This window comes from Cyanistes caeruleus, chromosome 4 (assembly GCF_971803275.1).
Source record: "Cyanistes caeruleus chromosome 4, bCyaCae1.hap1.1, whole genome shotgun sequence".
Classification (NCBI taxonomy): Eukaryota; Metazoa; Chordata; class Aves; order Passeriformes; family Paridae; genus Cyanistes; species Cyanistes caeruleus.
In genome coordinates, this window is record NC_141704.1 from 33,948,961 (window position 1) to 33,965,184 (window position 16,224).

General features: G+C 39.2%; 1 protein-coding gene across 15 annotated transcripts in view; it reads right to left on the reverse strand.

The window, feature by feature from the left end:
* The window catches only part of TCF20 (transcription factor 20), a 130,222-nt gene that overhangs the window by 47,225 nt on the left and 66,773 nt on the right, over positions 1–16,224 (reverse strand). For 2 of the 15 annotated variants that reach the window (XM_086887523.1, XM_086887513.1), the window contains exon 3: positions 2,630–2,680. The exons of the other annotated variants lie outside the window; for them this stretch is intronic. The gene's annotated coding sequence lies outside the window, so the exon portion shown is untranslated. The remainder of the gene's footprint in view (positions 1–2,629; positions 2,681–16,224) is intronic. 15 annotated transcript variants of the gene reach the window in all.

Sequence of the window (16,224 nt, forward strand, 5' to 3'; positions counted from 1 at the left end):
CATTTCAGCATTAATATATCCCCATCATCATGTACTAACTGGCTGTGTTTATGTGCCCCTGAAGAGAGAAACTTCCAACAATATTTGCAAAGCAAAGGAGAGCAATCCTCACCCTCCAGCTATTCCCTATGGCTAATACTGGGAATAATCCAAGTATTTTGCTACCATACTTAAAGATGTGACAAGAATCCTGCAATGCTTTCAAACCACACTTGGATTTACCACATGAATGATATCCAAGGCCTATGTTTCACACAGGGAAAGATCTCTATAAGCAAATACTCAAGATACTACTGACCACAGCTCAAACCAAGATAACCCAATGAAGGATCTACATAAGCATGTGTGAAAGAACTGGCACCAGCATACTCAGTGCTCAGCTCCTGAGTAATTCCTGTGACACTCCTAGGTGAAAACCAACACATGGCATTTTGTCCCCCCAGCCATCTGCTTTGCTTTACAGGATGGAAAGTTGAAACAAGTTCACTCTCTTTGAGCAAAACAGTCTACAACTTCATTGCTCAGGACTTTTCTATTACCTTGAATGAAACATAACTGAAAACATTTGCCAGTCATAATATAGATTTTGGAATACCATGTAGGATCATCTACATTTACATAATCAACACATAAGTAAACAAACTCCAGGAAGGCTCTCCTCTGTATTTCAACATATTATTCAATATCTGGAATTATAACTCAACCTCAAGGACTGGACCACAACAGCAGAATTGTTTGGGGACTCTGGCTAGTCCCTCTATAAAAGCCTGTCACATTACTAGATGCATTAAGAAAAGCACAATAATGAACAAGTATGTGCAAGTACACTGCTTTTAAAAACCAAAGCCAAACAAAGCAAGAAATCAAAACCAACCAAACAAAACAAAACCCCCAAATAACAGATGACAAAAGCTTTTTATGTCTGAAACACCTTGTGGTGTTCTCTTCCTGAAAAAAAATATGGATAAAGCCACCTGGAGAGACTCCTTCCTTTAAAAGAATGTTAAGACAATGCTCAACACTTTTCCGGGAAACAGAACCCCAACTCCTCAGATTGGAGACTTCCTGGAAGGCTTGCCTGCATTATGTTTTCATATTTAGCCATGTTTTGTGTGCGCCACATTCAGCTGAACCCACTGAGAATTAAATTCTAACTTTGCACTTAAATTTTGTTCAAGTAGATCACCAAACTCACAAAAAAAAAAAACCAGGCACACAAATCAGATGCAGGCAAGATCTGGCATCCAGTTCTTTTCCCATCTGCCTCCCAAGGATTTTTTTTTATTAACATGTATGTTATCTACAGAAGACTCTAACTCTACCACTGGAGCCTTTCATCTTCTACTATCTGTGTGTGTAGGCTACAGAACACACAGGCACAAAACCACCTCACAGCACTGCATGTCTCTGCAGCCCCTCTCCTCTAATTCAAAGACCTCTTTGTGTTGCAGCCTTGGTTCATGCAGCTTGATGTACATAATAATATTACTGGAATCAAAAGAGAACTGTCAAATTGTTAATACTTCAAATTCTGTCTCTTTCTTCTAGGAAGTCAACTTTACTGCTGTTTTAATCTTATATTTTAAGTGTCATAAGAGAGATCTGCTGTTCTGCTGAACTTCCACTTTTTTAGCATTTTAAAGACTACATATATCACATGAATAACACTTCCATGAATGCCACACTGTGCCAATATGTCCAGTTCAGGCTTATTATGGATAAGCTCCTCCTCCTTCTTCTGAATCACTGCTTTTGATGTTTCATCAGTTTGAAGTTCCATCCCTATTGGGGTAGGACTAAAATTGGGATATCTAAGGCAAGCTTCTTTCTTTTTTTGTGTGACTTGCTGTAAAGGCAAAAAAAAAAACAAAAAGAGGAGGGGGGAAAAAAGGAAAAAAGGAAAAAAACCCCCATATTTAGAAGAAAGTTATCAAGCTAAAGGTAAGAGAATATCTACTGAAACTGGCAGATGTTAAAAGCAGCTTTTCTAGATAAGCAGTTTGGGGCTCTGCAATCAGCAACATTCACGTGCCATGGAGACTGCGTGCACGCCCTGGCTATCACATGCTTGGCATCCATCCTCTTTTAATGAAAACAACATCTCCATCCTCTCACAGGCTCAGTCTCCCACAGAATCTCAGACTCAATTTTTAAACATGACTTTACCAAAGCTTACTTTGCATAGTCTGGACAAGATCTCAGGAAGTCTCTTCTGCATTACATCATAGAAAACCTTTAATCTCTGAATGATATTCATCCTCTGTAACTCTACCAACAGTCTTGAAAACTGCTATGTTTTCAAGTTAATGTATGTTAACAATACTAGCAAACATTCTTAAGACTTCTTCATTATTAAAAAAATAGTAACTTTAATTATATAATGAATAGAAACCGCACAAGATGCTGTAAAATGCCCTTAAGAACAGAGACACAGTAAAGGTCAACCAAGGCACAAATTCTTATCCTCCATAATCTCATGCAATCATGTAACATTTATTTAGTCCAGACATTATATATGCTAACTCAAAACAGGGAGAACATATTTTTCTCCTTCAATTTATTATTTTTTTTCAAACTTGGAATTTACCCTGACAAACAGATAAGAAGTTTTCATAAGGACAATACTTGCTTTGAGTATCTCACAAGGATCCTAACTTGAGTAACATAACCAGTAGAATAGCTGCCAAAAAGAAAAAAGGCATTTCATTAATAACAGGAGTAAAAAAAGATGGACGTGCTCTGACCCATTACATCACTGATAACTTAAGACATATAGCACATTTCCTGTCATTAATGTGCTATAAATACAGAACTATTACAATTACTACTGCAATAGCCTTTCTTAATAGTAACAGCCCTGTAAAGTGCTTAGATAGAAGTGCTATGCTCTCAGCAAAACCACTGAGAATAATCCCCTGGACAAGTCTCGTTAAAAAAATACATTCAAACAAATAAAGCCTTCAAAGTCTACCCCCATCCACATGAAAAAAGTATCTATTTTTTTAATCTATTTATCTATTTTATCTATTTATCTATTTTTTATCTATTTCCAGTAGTATCTACTGGAAGCCTTTAAAGAAAACATTTTCAGTTGGTACATACTCCTCCTTATGCACAATCTCAAGAGGACAATGTACCACCTGCCAACTCGAGACTACAACACCATCATATGAAACTCCATAATGGTGGTACACATCCATAATGCCATCCCCAGCAGAAGGGACAAAGTCCTGCCTCCAAACAAGTGCTCTATTAACAGCCACAAATTACACACATTTACAGTACTTTCCAACACACATAATATGCAACATCTTCGTTTATTCAAAGGGAAGGTAAGAGTCTGGCACAGCTTTCACTACTCCAGTGTCACACCTACACTGTTGCTACACGTGCATGCAGCTCTCACAGTAAAGCTGCATGACTTTAAAGTATTTATAGCCTGTAGCTGTAGAGCCATCTAAGCATATTCATCTAGACACTGCAGACTACACTCACTGGGCTAAGCAGTTTCACTCTGCTTCAACACAGTCATTTCTTCCCCAACAGCCCAGTAATCAAAATTTGCCTTCAACCTGGCAGGAACAAAGGAAGCACATTACAAGCTTGTGTGGCTGATAAAAAACAGCCTCACTTACAGAATCACTGAACAGAAGTCTTGAATAGAAAGAAGCAATAGGTTCTTTTACCCAAATCTCAGACTTATTTGTGAAACATGGAGTTATTTCAAGCAATAATGCAGATTTTCTATCTTGCTTAATCCTTCAAAACAGCCTCATAGAACTTTGTTAACATAGGAGCTCCTCAAAATATGAAGCTACTGCATTGTGACCTCACTGTGCACAAGATTATCCAATGTTAGTCAACAGCATGTAAGCATCTTTCAATGGTTCCTCCATCAGATTGCATCAGTATCAGAGTATCAGAGTGTATCAGAGTACACCTGACCAGTGCTGATTAACAGAATTCATCAATACTCCCATACCAAGATTACTCTGTCAGACCATCTTCTGCAATATACCATGCTATGCTTTCTTTTACAACCACATAAATCTTTAAAACTCTTTTCGTCCTGATTATCAAAGACCAAACAAATAACAGGACAGCTGCCCAGATCTCCCCATGCAACACTGATGCCAACACAGTAATGCATCTCTACAGACAGCTCATAACAAGTCAGCTAGAAACCAAAATACTGTAGGGACACGCCTAATTCTTGACCATAAGTCTATAAAGGAGCAAATGAAACCACCACCAGCTCATCCAGTAGGACATAAGTGAGGTCTTTCTGCTTCGTTACATTTTCTTTAGATTTGGGTTGACTACCACGATCCATCTGTGCAGAGAAGTCTCAGGCAGCAGTCAAATGCAATCTATCTCTAGTGCTCTGTCAAAAGCCTCTCACTTCCTAGAATGCTTATCAGGAAAGAAAATGCAGTTGCAGGCAGGCGACAAACAGTAAGACAGTATTTCCCATAGGCCAATGTACACAAAGAAGTTGGGAGGGTTATAGAGTGTCCAGGGTTCTGATTAAAATGGACTCACCTGCTAAATGCTGTGCAAGTGACAGAGATGTATGTAAGTTTGCAGCCATTTCTTGCCACAACTCATACAAAATGCAAAAATTACTATTTTTGTCCTTCCTCATTGTATCTTTTTAAACTAGCAGAGAACACACATAACCAAAACAGTCTCAAAAGTCAGAACCTGAGTATGAGTATACTCCAAATTCAGCCAGAAATAGAGAAAAAAGGATTTCCATGTACTAAGTATCATTTCTATTGTCAAGGCCAAGTTGCTAACCCTCATTTCTGCAGGTACAGAGTTATTACTTGCACACCTGATCAATGGCTGGGAATAGACTGACCTTGTTTCAGTTTTGGAGGAACGCTGCTGCTTTTAAGAGAAGGCAAATCAGCCACCAGTGAAACAAGAAGATGAATTTAAAGATCAAGCCTAAGTCATTTAACCAAGTAACAGATACAATTTATTTCTTCTACATTTGATGCCTTTTAAAAAGAAAAGGGAGAATAATTGAGACTTGTTTCCAACATTAGGTGTGCTGTCAAAGTAAACTGAGACAGCCCTTCAGTCAGTCACCAGTTTGTCCAAGCACTAACATACACTGCTCACTTCTTTCAGAAAGTTGTTTTTCTGATATTATTCACTACCACACTTCTAGAGAAAACTGCAGTCAGATCTGGCTCTTACTAAGCCATCATGATATATTCTGTCAAACAAACCTTACTACAACACTCAAAGCTGAAACAGGATACAGTTAATTATCACAGAGAGTGACAGACCCTATGGAAGTAGCTAAACTGAAGTATCTTGTATATAAAAATTAAATTAAACCCAGAATACTGCATTAATGGAAACCAAATTTTATAATTCTAAAAAATCACAGCATATCTTAGAAACCATATGTAATGGTTACACATGCTTAAGTACCTATCAATAACACATATTAGCAACACATCCTGCAAATCAGTGGAAATATTGGTCTTGACAAAAAAAAAAACAGGACACCAAAACTTAATTTTGTCCCTCCTAGTGAAAACTTTTTGATAAAAGTTCCTCAAATGAGCTACAGCTTGGTGAAGTGGATTGTAACTAGCTTACATCATCTCACAGAGACGCTGTGGCTTCTTTACCAAAATGTCTGTACAGCTTTGTAGAAAGTCAGTATGTATCAGCTTAAATCCAAACAATTAAGGAAATGGTTCTCACAGAATGGGTGAGGAACAGATGAGCGTGGCAGAAGGAGCATAGTGAGCTTTGTCAGTTGAAAGAGGGGAATGATCTGGAGATTATTGTGCTAGATAAAATCCACATTCACTTATTTTTCCATTTATTTCCTTAAGTGACCACAGAAAAAGCCCAACCACAGTAAGCCTGAGTGAGTGTACATATCCAGAGCATTCAACTGCTATAATAAAAAGCATCATGCAAACAAATGACAACAAAAAATAATCAAATTTGCATGTGGCTATTACTTGGCTGCTGCTTTCTTCCTTTACATCCAAAGTATTTTTTTAAAAAACCACTTGTATAACACCAAATCAGAAATATAGACATTTTTGCATCTGCAAGTTTTCCTTACTCACTAAGTGAACAAAACTCAAATACCATCTCCAGTTTAGCTTTGCACTTTTAGTGAAATGTACTGTTAAATTCATACCCCTAAACATGAGGAAAGACATTTGACAAGAACAACTTCTGTTGTAAGCCAGTATTTAAGTTGCAGTACTATGAAAACATGTATTTCTAGAAATATAACAAATGATCAAAGTTCAGCAGAATTTTGGCTGATTGTATACATCTGATTTTATTACTATGCCATTGGTTCTCAGTCTCAATCAACAGCACAGATGCACTTAAAAAGCTTTCAAAAAATCCACCAACCTCTTGTTGAAAGTTATCCATCCAAATTTCTGACAGACACTGCTATTTTAATAAGAATCTATGCAAATCAGTCAGATTCCATTTTATGTCAAAGATTAAGACAACAATTTTAGTTTCACATGTAGGGTCAATCTTCTCTAGCCCAGTTGAAGAGGTCCATCCCTCTCTATGGTATTAACATAGCCATTCACAAACAAGTCAGATCAGGGAACTGATACGGTCCAGAAAATTTGGTGAGGGAGAAAAGCCATTTCTGACCTGACAGATCCATTCACTGTATCATTACACAAACATCTGTACCAGCAAAACAGACACAGCAGGAACTGTTTTAAGTGGTGTGGCTACTGAAGGGCACTTGAAATCAGGAACTCATATTTAAAAGGCTCTTCATCTTTACACAAGAGTTGAACTACCCTTCCTAACACCAAAATGAAAATTATACTGAACCCTCAGCTCATCTTTCCCCCCCCACCCCAAGCCTCCAGATCAGCTGACTGCACATCTTAATCCGCCCCACTCATCCTCCAAAAATTTTGGCAATTCATCAATTCATTACATGCCTCTTATTGCAAATTGACCTGATCCATACCCCCTATGTCCTCAAACAGTCAAACATGATATCTGCTCTGCCAACACAGCAAAATCTGAACATCCACTTCAAGAACCACTTCTGATCTGCTCCTCCTGAGACATGCAAGACAGGAGGCTCAGCAAAGGCACTGCAGCTTTCACTAAACCTTCACCTTTCAGTTGCAAAACAATGAAAAGGATAAGTCAATTATTAATTGCAAGAGGAAGGCAGTAAAGTGCAAGCAGTGTTCTATCTGCCCATGCTCCCACCTTCTGTCTATTTATCCAGTATCTAAAACACTCAGAAATATACAGTGGGGGGGGGGAAAAAAAAAGCCCACCATCCTAACACATTATTTTTAATTAGCTTTTGTAATTTTTCATACTAAGCAGTAGCCCCAGCTTGATGACAAGTTGCTAAGATGCATACTTATAAGGGTCATATTTAATAGTACCTGTAATATGTCTGTTTTTTCTATTCAACACAGTCCATACAATTAAATCCCTTTATTCTTTTTTATCACATCTGGTGTAATGAGCCTGTAACTAAGACCCCTGGGAACTCCTCAAAGCAAATGAAATAAATTGACATAAAATCTGTATCAGTTATGTGCAAGTATTATTACAATAGAGGCTATGCACTGTACACAAGAATGATATCCACTGATCCAGGATAAAACCAACGTTGAAGACAATACCACCTATTTACATTATAGGCAGTAACATTAAAATCAGGTAGAAATATAAGCTTGATCTACCTAAACTAACAAATTAAAGAATTACTCTTCAATTGCAGAAAAGCTGTACTCAAATTTATACCTTCCAATCCTTTTATAGATAGCTCTTGTTCCTTTAAAATAAGACAAAAAATTTAGCTTTAGCACTTTAAATTTTCACTAGCTAAGGTTATTCTTTCTATTAATTCAGCACTTCACACCTTCAAATCAATGCAGATTTAAGAGGACTTTGAGTGTGGAATGTCTGAGAATACTATTGCTATGGCACACTTTAAAAGAAAATACAGTCAAGGCCATATAATGTTTACTGATAAAAAAAACTGGACAGAATCTTATTTTTCCCAAACATAAGAATTGTTTGAACTTCTCTAAAAAAAATATGAAAAAAAAATAATTCAAAGCATTTGTAAGATTTTCACGCTAGAAGAACAACAACTTTTCTTTGCCTAACGTTTCTCCTTGTCTCCTACAACCTATGTCCTCTAAATATCACTTTGCTCATTTCTCCACACTTCAGATTCCATAGCATCTGCCTCATGTTGAAGCCACAAACTGAAGCAGACCCATTCTTACAGTAAGCTTTGTCTTCTGAGACTAAAAGGGAGTGACTAAGACTACAGCCACACTTACATGGAGACAGGAGAAACAGTTCACATTAATACAAAATAATTTTATACACTTAAATAATTCTACAAAGAGACTGCTTCAGAGGTAGTACTATTTTAAGGAAGTCCTCCCCCTTCCTATCTACCCATCCCCACCCCTGCAGGCTTTCTCTAAAATTTTCAGATTGGACCAGTTTCTTGCACCCCCTCATCATGCATCCCCACTGCAGCTCCACTGGCATAACCAATGCACACAGGAGAGAGAGGAGGCAGCACAACACAATGCTGGAGCATAAAGTGATTAAACTTCTAACACATCTCAGTTTGAAGTCTGAAAAAGCTAGGTTTTAAACTCAAGCCACCAAAAACGACACTCCACACTTCCAAGTTTTGTTGCCACAGCCAAAGGCAGGGAATGTCAACAGTAGTCAGACCAGACCACAGGCACAAAATTAACTCTAAAGAGCATAAGCAGCTCACAGAAATTAATGACCTACAATTAGAGATCTTCTCACAACCAGGGTTTAAAGCTTTCCCCTTCCCCAGATGATTTCTGTATCACCACAGTGATAACGTCAGGAGTGTTTGAAGCTGGAAAGCTGATGGACAAAGCTTCCACTGCATGCATTCCATGTCATATCCTAGAGGATATACCCTTAAGGAAGGCAGTTGTTGAAGGGAAAGAGGAGGTATGAATCCAAAACCAGAGAAGAAAAAAAGCCTCTGTAAATACTGATTAGTGGAGGATAACAAAGATACTGCACTCAGAGCATAATTTTTGGGAATGCTAGAGTTAACGTTTTAAAGAAAGACAGAGGGAGCTGAGATAGTCCACTACTCTCAGAACCAGTCCCACCATTCTCTTAAGTTCCCACACTCCTACAGTCATTTGTTTTGTACACCAGGGAGGAGAGAAAAAACAACACCGGAAGTTTTGTCTACTGTTTCTGTCTCCACCTATCTCCCCTCATGAAGAGGCCAAATAAAGAGGTACAATTAACATAAACCATACACGATGAATTACATACAACCATTTTATAATGCTAATGTAGTCCAAGTCTTCTATTCCAAGTAAAGGAACAGATCTCTTTTCGCCCCTGCTCGAAAACATCCCAACTTTCAATGAAAAAATGAAGTTTGCTACCTTGTTTCAGCTAGAAAGATGGCAACTAAATGACTTTCACCTTGAGAATTGTTCTTGATTTAATTCTTCAAGTCCTGTTAACCGACTAAGCAAAAGGACCTTACTCCTTAGCTCATTCCAGAAAGGCAATGCACACAGAGACAAAATTCCATGAGGAAGCACAGACCAATAACATCTTTATAAACATTACAGTTCTGTGGATAAGCAAAGAAGTTTATTTCCTAAATCCTCCTCCCTTCCACTTTCAGAAACTCCCTAATGCTGTTTCTCATTGAGCTAAGAGATGTGCTTTTGTCGATGAGTTTGACCCAGGTTTACTGAAGTTTTCTTTTTCCACCAGGTTTGACAGGGTTTTGACTATGCTGCGGAGTATACGTATAATTAACCTCTTCTCCTCCCCTTGCTATTTTCAGCAGCTCTATTATATATACACCCCCTTTTGGTTTTCCACAAATTCCACCTTTCAAACATAAAATAAGCTGTATTCCTGCAATGCAAAAAGACAAGGAAACAAACAAAATGAACACATGACAAGTCAAATTTCTATATCCTAACTGCAGGATACTACCATCATTGAAATAAAAATGTACTCAACCAAGCAATTCGCAAGCAAGAACATTTTTGTCTCTGATAACAACAATATTACATATACCTAATGCAGAAAAGGTGAAAGACACCAAATGTAGCAAAGTACACAGAGCAAAAGGAAAAAATGCCAGAATGCAAGAATCCCTGCTCTCCAAAGAAAATATGGTATTAGATGAAGTCAGAACTGTAAAGACATAGAATACCACACTGCAATGGAGCCCCAGCTTATCACCGAAACCAGTGCCCTACCATAGCTGGCAAACAAACAAATCTTCAGCAGAGTTCTCTTTACACACTCTCAGAGTAACGTGGGATAAAATGCTTCTCCATTAAAATGCAGTGATCTAGATAGAAGGGAGGTAAGGACAGCACAATTCAGTTCTCATGCAAAATAAAAAGCATCACTTCAGAGTAATTCTCGATTATGCTCCTGCTACTTCCGCTCTCCAACACTACAGAAGAGAATCTGCCACTCACTCAGCAATGCCCTGCAATACAAAGACAATCTGCTACTTCCTTCTGTAACAATTTTACCCAATCCATGTAATTTACTGCCTGCTTAGTTTCTATTATTATTAAACTTACCAAGACCTATCTAAAAGACCAATTTTATGTAGCAATACACACAAGTTATGGTCAGGATCAAGAACATCAGAAAATCAGATGTACACATTTCATGCAAAAATGCTGGAAAAGGGAGAGAAACCTCCCAACCTCCACACAAGAAGTGAAATAGGTGAAGCTGACAGTGGCCAAACCAACTTACACAACGTGACAGAATGCTGTTGAATTAATTCTTTTTCCCTTAAATACGAGATGAGAGACAAAAGGGAAAGACATGGTTTAGTGTCATGGAATCCATTCGCTTGTAAAAGACTTTTAAGATGATCAAATCCAACCCCCCACATAGAACTGTCAAAGCCACCACAAAACCATGTCCTTTACCACAATGTCTGTACATCTTTTTAAACACCTCCAGGTTTAGTGACTCCACCACTTTGCTGGGGAACCTGTTCAAATGTTCGACTTCTCCAGGTAAAAAGTATTTCTTAGTATGGAATCTAAACCTCCCCTGGCACAACTTGAGGGCATCTCCTCCTCTCCTATTGCTTGTGACTTGGGAGAAGAGACTGAACTCTACCTGGCTACAGCCTCTTTTCAGGTAGTGTAGAGAACAAGAAGGTCTTCCCTGAGTCTCCCTTTCTTCAGGTTAAACAATCCCAGCTCCCCCAGATGTTCCTCCTAAGATTTGTGCTCCAGACCCTTCACCAGCTTCACTGCCCTTTTCTGGTTGTACTCCAGCCCCTCAGTGTCCTTCCTGTAGTGAGGAGCTCAAAACTGGGCACAGGATTCAAGGTGTCTCACAAGTGTGAGGGGCTGGCCACACTATATCTGATAGGAGTCAGGGTACCACTGGCCTTGGCCACCTAGGCACACACACAGGCTCATGTTTAGCTGCTGTCAATCCACTGGGTCGCTTTCCAGCCACTCTGCCCCCAGCTGCAGCACTGCATGGTACTGTTGCGACCCGAGTGCAGGACCTGGCACTTGGCCTTGTTGAACCTCCTACTATTGGCTTTGGCCCATCAACCAAGTCTGATCAGATCCCTCTGCAGAGCCTTCCTACATTCCACCAGATCAACACTGCCCAGCTTGGTGTCATCTGCAAACTGACTGAGGGTGCACTCAACCTCCTCACCCAAATCATCGATAGACACATTAAACAGGACTGGCTCCAGCACAGAGCCCTCGGGAACACCACTTGTGACCAGCCACCAGCTGGATGCAACTCCATTCCCCACTGCTCTGAGACTGGCCATTCAGCCAGTTTTTCACCCAGCAAACAGGGCACCCATGCAGGCCATGAACAGCCAGTTTCTCCAGAAGCATGCCGGTGGAAACACTACCAAAAGCTTTACTAAAGTCTAGCTAGGCAACATCCACAGCCTTTCCCTCATTCACTGAACAGGTTACCTTGTTGCAGAAGGAGATGAGGTTGGTAAAGCAGGACTTGACTTTCCTAAAGACATACCCTGACAAGGCCTGGTTGTCCCATACATGCCACACGAGGACACTTAAGACCTGTTCCATGACATTCCTTGGCACAGAGGTCAGGCTGACAGGCCTGTAGTGCCCAGATCTCTTCCAGCCCCTACTGTAAACAGCCATCACATTTGTCAACTTCTAATCATCTGGGACCTCCCCAGGTAGCTGGGACTGCTGACAGCGAACAGCTCAGGGAGTACTTCTGCCAAGTCCATCAGTACCCGAGTGCCCGCAAGTGGTGTAGCAGGATCACTGGCCATTTTCCCTTGGATTACAGGAGCTTTTATCTTCTCCCCATCCTCGTCTTCCAGCTCTGGGGACTGGATACCCAGAGAACAATTGGTCTTACTATTACAGACCAAGGCAAAAAAGGCATTAACCATCTCAGCCTAGTCCTCGTTCTTTGTCACTTTGCTTCCCCGCACATCCTATAAAGGATTCTCTTTGGCCCTCCTTCTGTTGCTAATGTATGTTATAGAAACATTTTTATTGTCTTTCATGATAACAGCCAGATTAAGTTCTCACTGGGTTTTAGACTTCTAATTTTCTTTTTGTGTAACCTAACAACATCCTTGTAATCATGCCCTTGTTTCAATGGTCATCTCTTTTTATTTTCCCCAAGTTCCAGCCAAAGCTCTCTGTTCAGACAGACCAGTCTTCCCTGCTGGCTTATCTTTCAGCACATGGTGACAGCCTGCTCCTGCACTTTTAAGATTTCCTTCTTGAAGAATGTCCAACCTTTCTTGACTCCTCTGCCCTTCAGGAATGCCTTCCAAGGGACTCTATCAGCCAGGCTCCTCAACAGGCCAGAGTCTCTGCTCTCTAGAAGCCTGAGGTGGCAGTTCTGCTGACTTCCCTCCTTACCTCCTGAAGAACTGAAAACTATCCTTGCGTCATCGCTTTGCCCAGGATGGCCTCTGACTATCACATCACCCACCAGTCCTTCTCTGTTCACAAACCACAGGTCCAGCAGGTGCCTTCCCTAGTTTTTTACCTCATCATTTGTGTCAGGGGACACACACTCCAGGAACCTCCTAGACTGTTTCTGCCCTGATGTTTTGTATTTCCAGCAGAAAACATAATGTTAATCACAGAGTATTCACTACACTTATCATATAACCATTTATATTAATTTTTTTTAAATCACACATAGCATTTTCACTATTCCAGAACAACTACTTACAGAAAACACTGTTGAACTAATCAAACCTCATGGAAATTCAAGTGTATCCAGGCATCTAACCAAAGTTAACAGCAAACTGCAGATACTGAATTGAAGGCTGATTAACAACATTTCATTATGGTGTATGAAAGTTTATCCCTATTCTGGCAAGTATTACAGCACATATTTTTCTTTCAGCTAGTAAGTTTTAGGTATGTTTTTTCCTAGTCATTAGAGGTTGCTGTACATGGACACAAACCATTCCATCAGCTCTGCTAATACAAATAATACTTTAGATCAGTTAAAAGCTATTAACAAGACACTTTGCAGCATCTAATTTTACAAGGAAAGTGATATGAACAATACTTCCAATAAACTGTACTAAAGATTCCAGCATAGTAGCTCCCTATACAATTTCTAGCTAAGTACTGAGCTCTTAGCAGAGCTCATCAGAGGGTTCTGTTTAGGATTTCCAATTTACTAGCAATTAGATGACTGAGTTCATACTAGTAAAATACTACAAAATAAATCATCGTATTCCAGCACAGAATATGCAATTAATTCCATACACAGTTATTGGTATGAACATAGGCATGCTGTGTGCTTGTAATGAAGAGGTAGGGGGAATGAAAGCAATTTTCCTAGATTTTTTCAATTTGTTGCATCACAATTCATGCAAGAAATAATGGCCTTCCCAAACAGAAAACAGGTCAAATCTCAAGGGACTCAAGCCAGGGCTCCCTGACAAAGAGCCTGGTAACACTTTTTCCACTCTTCCAAAATCATCACAGGTTACAAACACTGTGGTAACAGAGGAGCACAAAAAGCACCGGAAAAAACAAGCATATTCACTGTCACCAGGTGACAAGAGGATGCTTGCATTTTTAGCTACCACTGCTTAGCTCCATTCTTGAGGTAAGTGGCAAAAAGAAACAGGAATCTTACTGCAAGATCACTGCTCTGTTGTATCCAAAACTGGAAGTTTGACTGCTTGTGCTGTTGTTCATGAAGGCAGCAAGAAAACTTTCAAGAGCTGGTAAAACACAGTTCTGCATTTTTTTTTTCTTCAAAAGCAAATAGGCAGCAAATCACAGACTCTAGAACACCCAGAGCAGATCTTATCCTCCAACAGGGCTAAACAGAATCCACTTCTGATTAAATATCAGTCTTGACTTTTGAGTGTTCAGATCTGGCCTTTTATTTTTGACCTTTTCTGTTATTAAAATGAAAGGAAACCCATGTATATGCATAACGAAGAACGTCACGTGCTTCTCTAAGTGACCCCAAACAAATCAATATGTATCTCAGTGGTAAGCATCAGCAGAAAAGCTCAGCTGAAGCAATCAAGGAGTGGTGTGGCCAGACACCAGTGTGACACAGCTGTACCAGCAGTGCTGTACATGGCTCTAAGACATCTTCCATTTTTCCAGTTCAGCCAAGACTGAAGTCTAGTCAAGAACTGGATCTGGGTCATAAGAATAACTGAACCACCTTTTTCTTTTTTTTTCAGTAAGTATGAAAAGTTTGATAGGAACAGAATTGAACATCAGCTCCCACTACAGGGAGGCTATTCCCAGGAAAGCAGTAGCCTCTCCTGCATGATTTTAGAGAAGTATACACCTCTGCTTACATTATGTTTGTGTTCTCTATCAGTAACACTGAACACTTTTCTACAATAAAGAAAATTCTACATAGCATATCAACACTATTAGAAGTGGGTATAAATACTTTATTTTTGATTTAAGAAGTCCAAAAGCTAAACCAGAAATTAAAAGTTTATTTTGAAAGAGATCTCACCAAAAACAGTCAATAAAAACCATCTTTTGCTATCAAACTGCAGCTTTAATTTCTTGAATGGGAAGAGTTGATTTGTCTTAGTCCAGTCCCCATCAACAAATCAGTTAGTTGGCTCTTCAGAAACTGTCATCCATGGTCTTTCCCATTTCAGAGGCCAACCATGGGAACAAGTAACAAAAAGTCTCACACAGCCAGTTAAGGTACACTCTGAAGCCTGACAAGCCAGCACTGCCAAAAATGTTACTAAATCTTTGTAACAGATAAAAACTCTGGTTCCCAATACATGAGTGTAATACCCTTCGTAAGTATAAAATATAACTGAAGGTTATGAAACTGAAGGTATGAAAAAATAAACACATGCTTTAATTAAAAAGCTATCTCACCCAAATGGAGATCTGGCATGCCCTGTGCCAAAAGGCAAGATATGCAAAAGCCAGCTACAAATGCTTACATACTTTTATATCAAATTATAGAGACGCCAAGGAAGCAGCATGAAATTATTCAAGTTTATTACATATTATGCCTTCACTCCAGATAGCAACTTGCCAAGCTGGTGCAACTGGACATATGCACTGCAACTCTTTCGAAGGGACCTTCCAAGAGCAGTGTTATTGCTGTTTTGCTGTGCCTCACTGGTGGTTTAGTTAAACGTGGCCTAAAAAGGGAGAAAGGGGGTATGCAATGATTTTCTTTTTAACATGTCCTAAGAGCCCAAAGGGTTGTCTTTGCACACATTTCCACAACAGGAAGCAAGAGGGAGGAAAAAAACCCAAAATCCTACACATTTCACTCCATCCTACAAACTTGACGCTTGTAGGACATATATACATGTATCAATCCTAGATTGATACAGAAGCATTACAAATGCTTTTACTTACAATCTGAGTGTCCTTTAAAACGTAGCAAACAGGTTAGTAAGAGTCTATTTCTTCAGCTGAAGATTAAGGAAGCTTCTTTTGACAATAAAAAGCGGTCTCCTTTATAACTAATACACGAATAAGTTCTCTTTCATTTAAATAACCTTTACATCTTTCTTACGTGTTATAGAAACAGATTTACTCTTTAATAAAAAAAATCACTTCAGGGTACTTTTATGAAGCATTAGTAACAAAGAAAAGGAACAAAAACAAAAAGGTCACCTGATCTCCTATCAAAGTCACTAACAATGAAGTG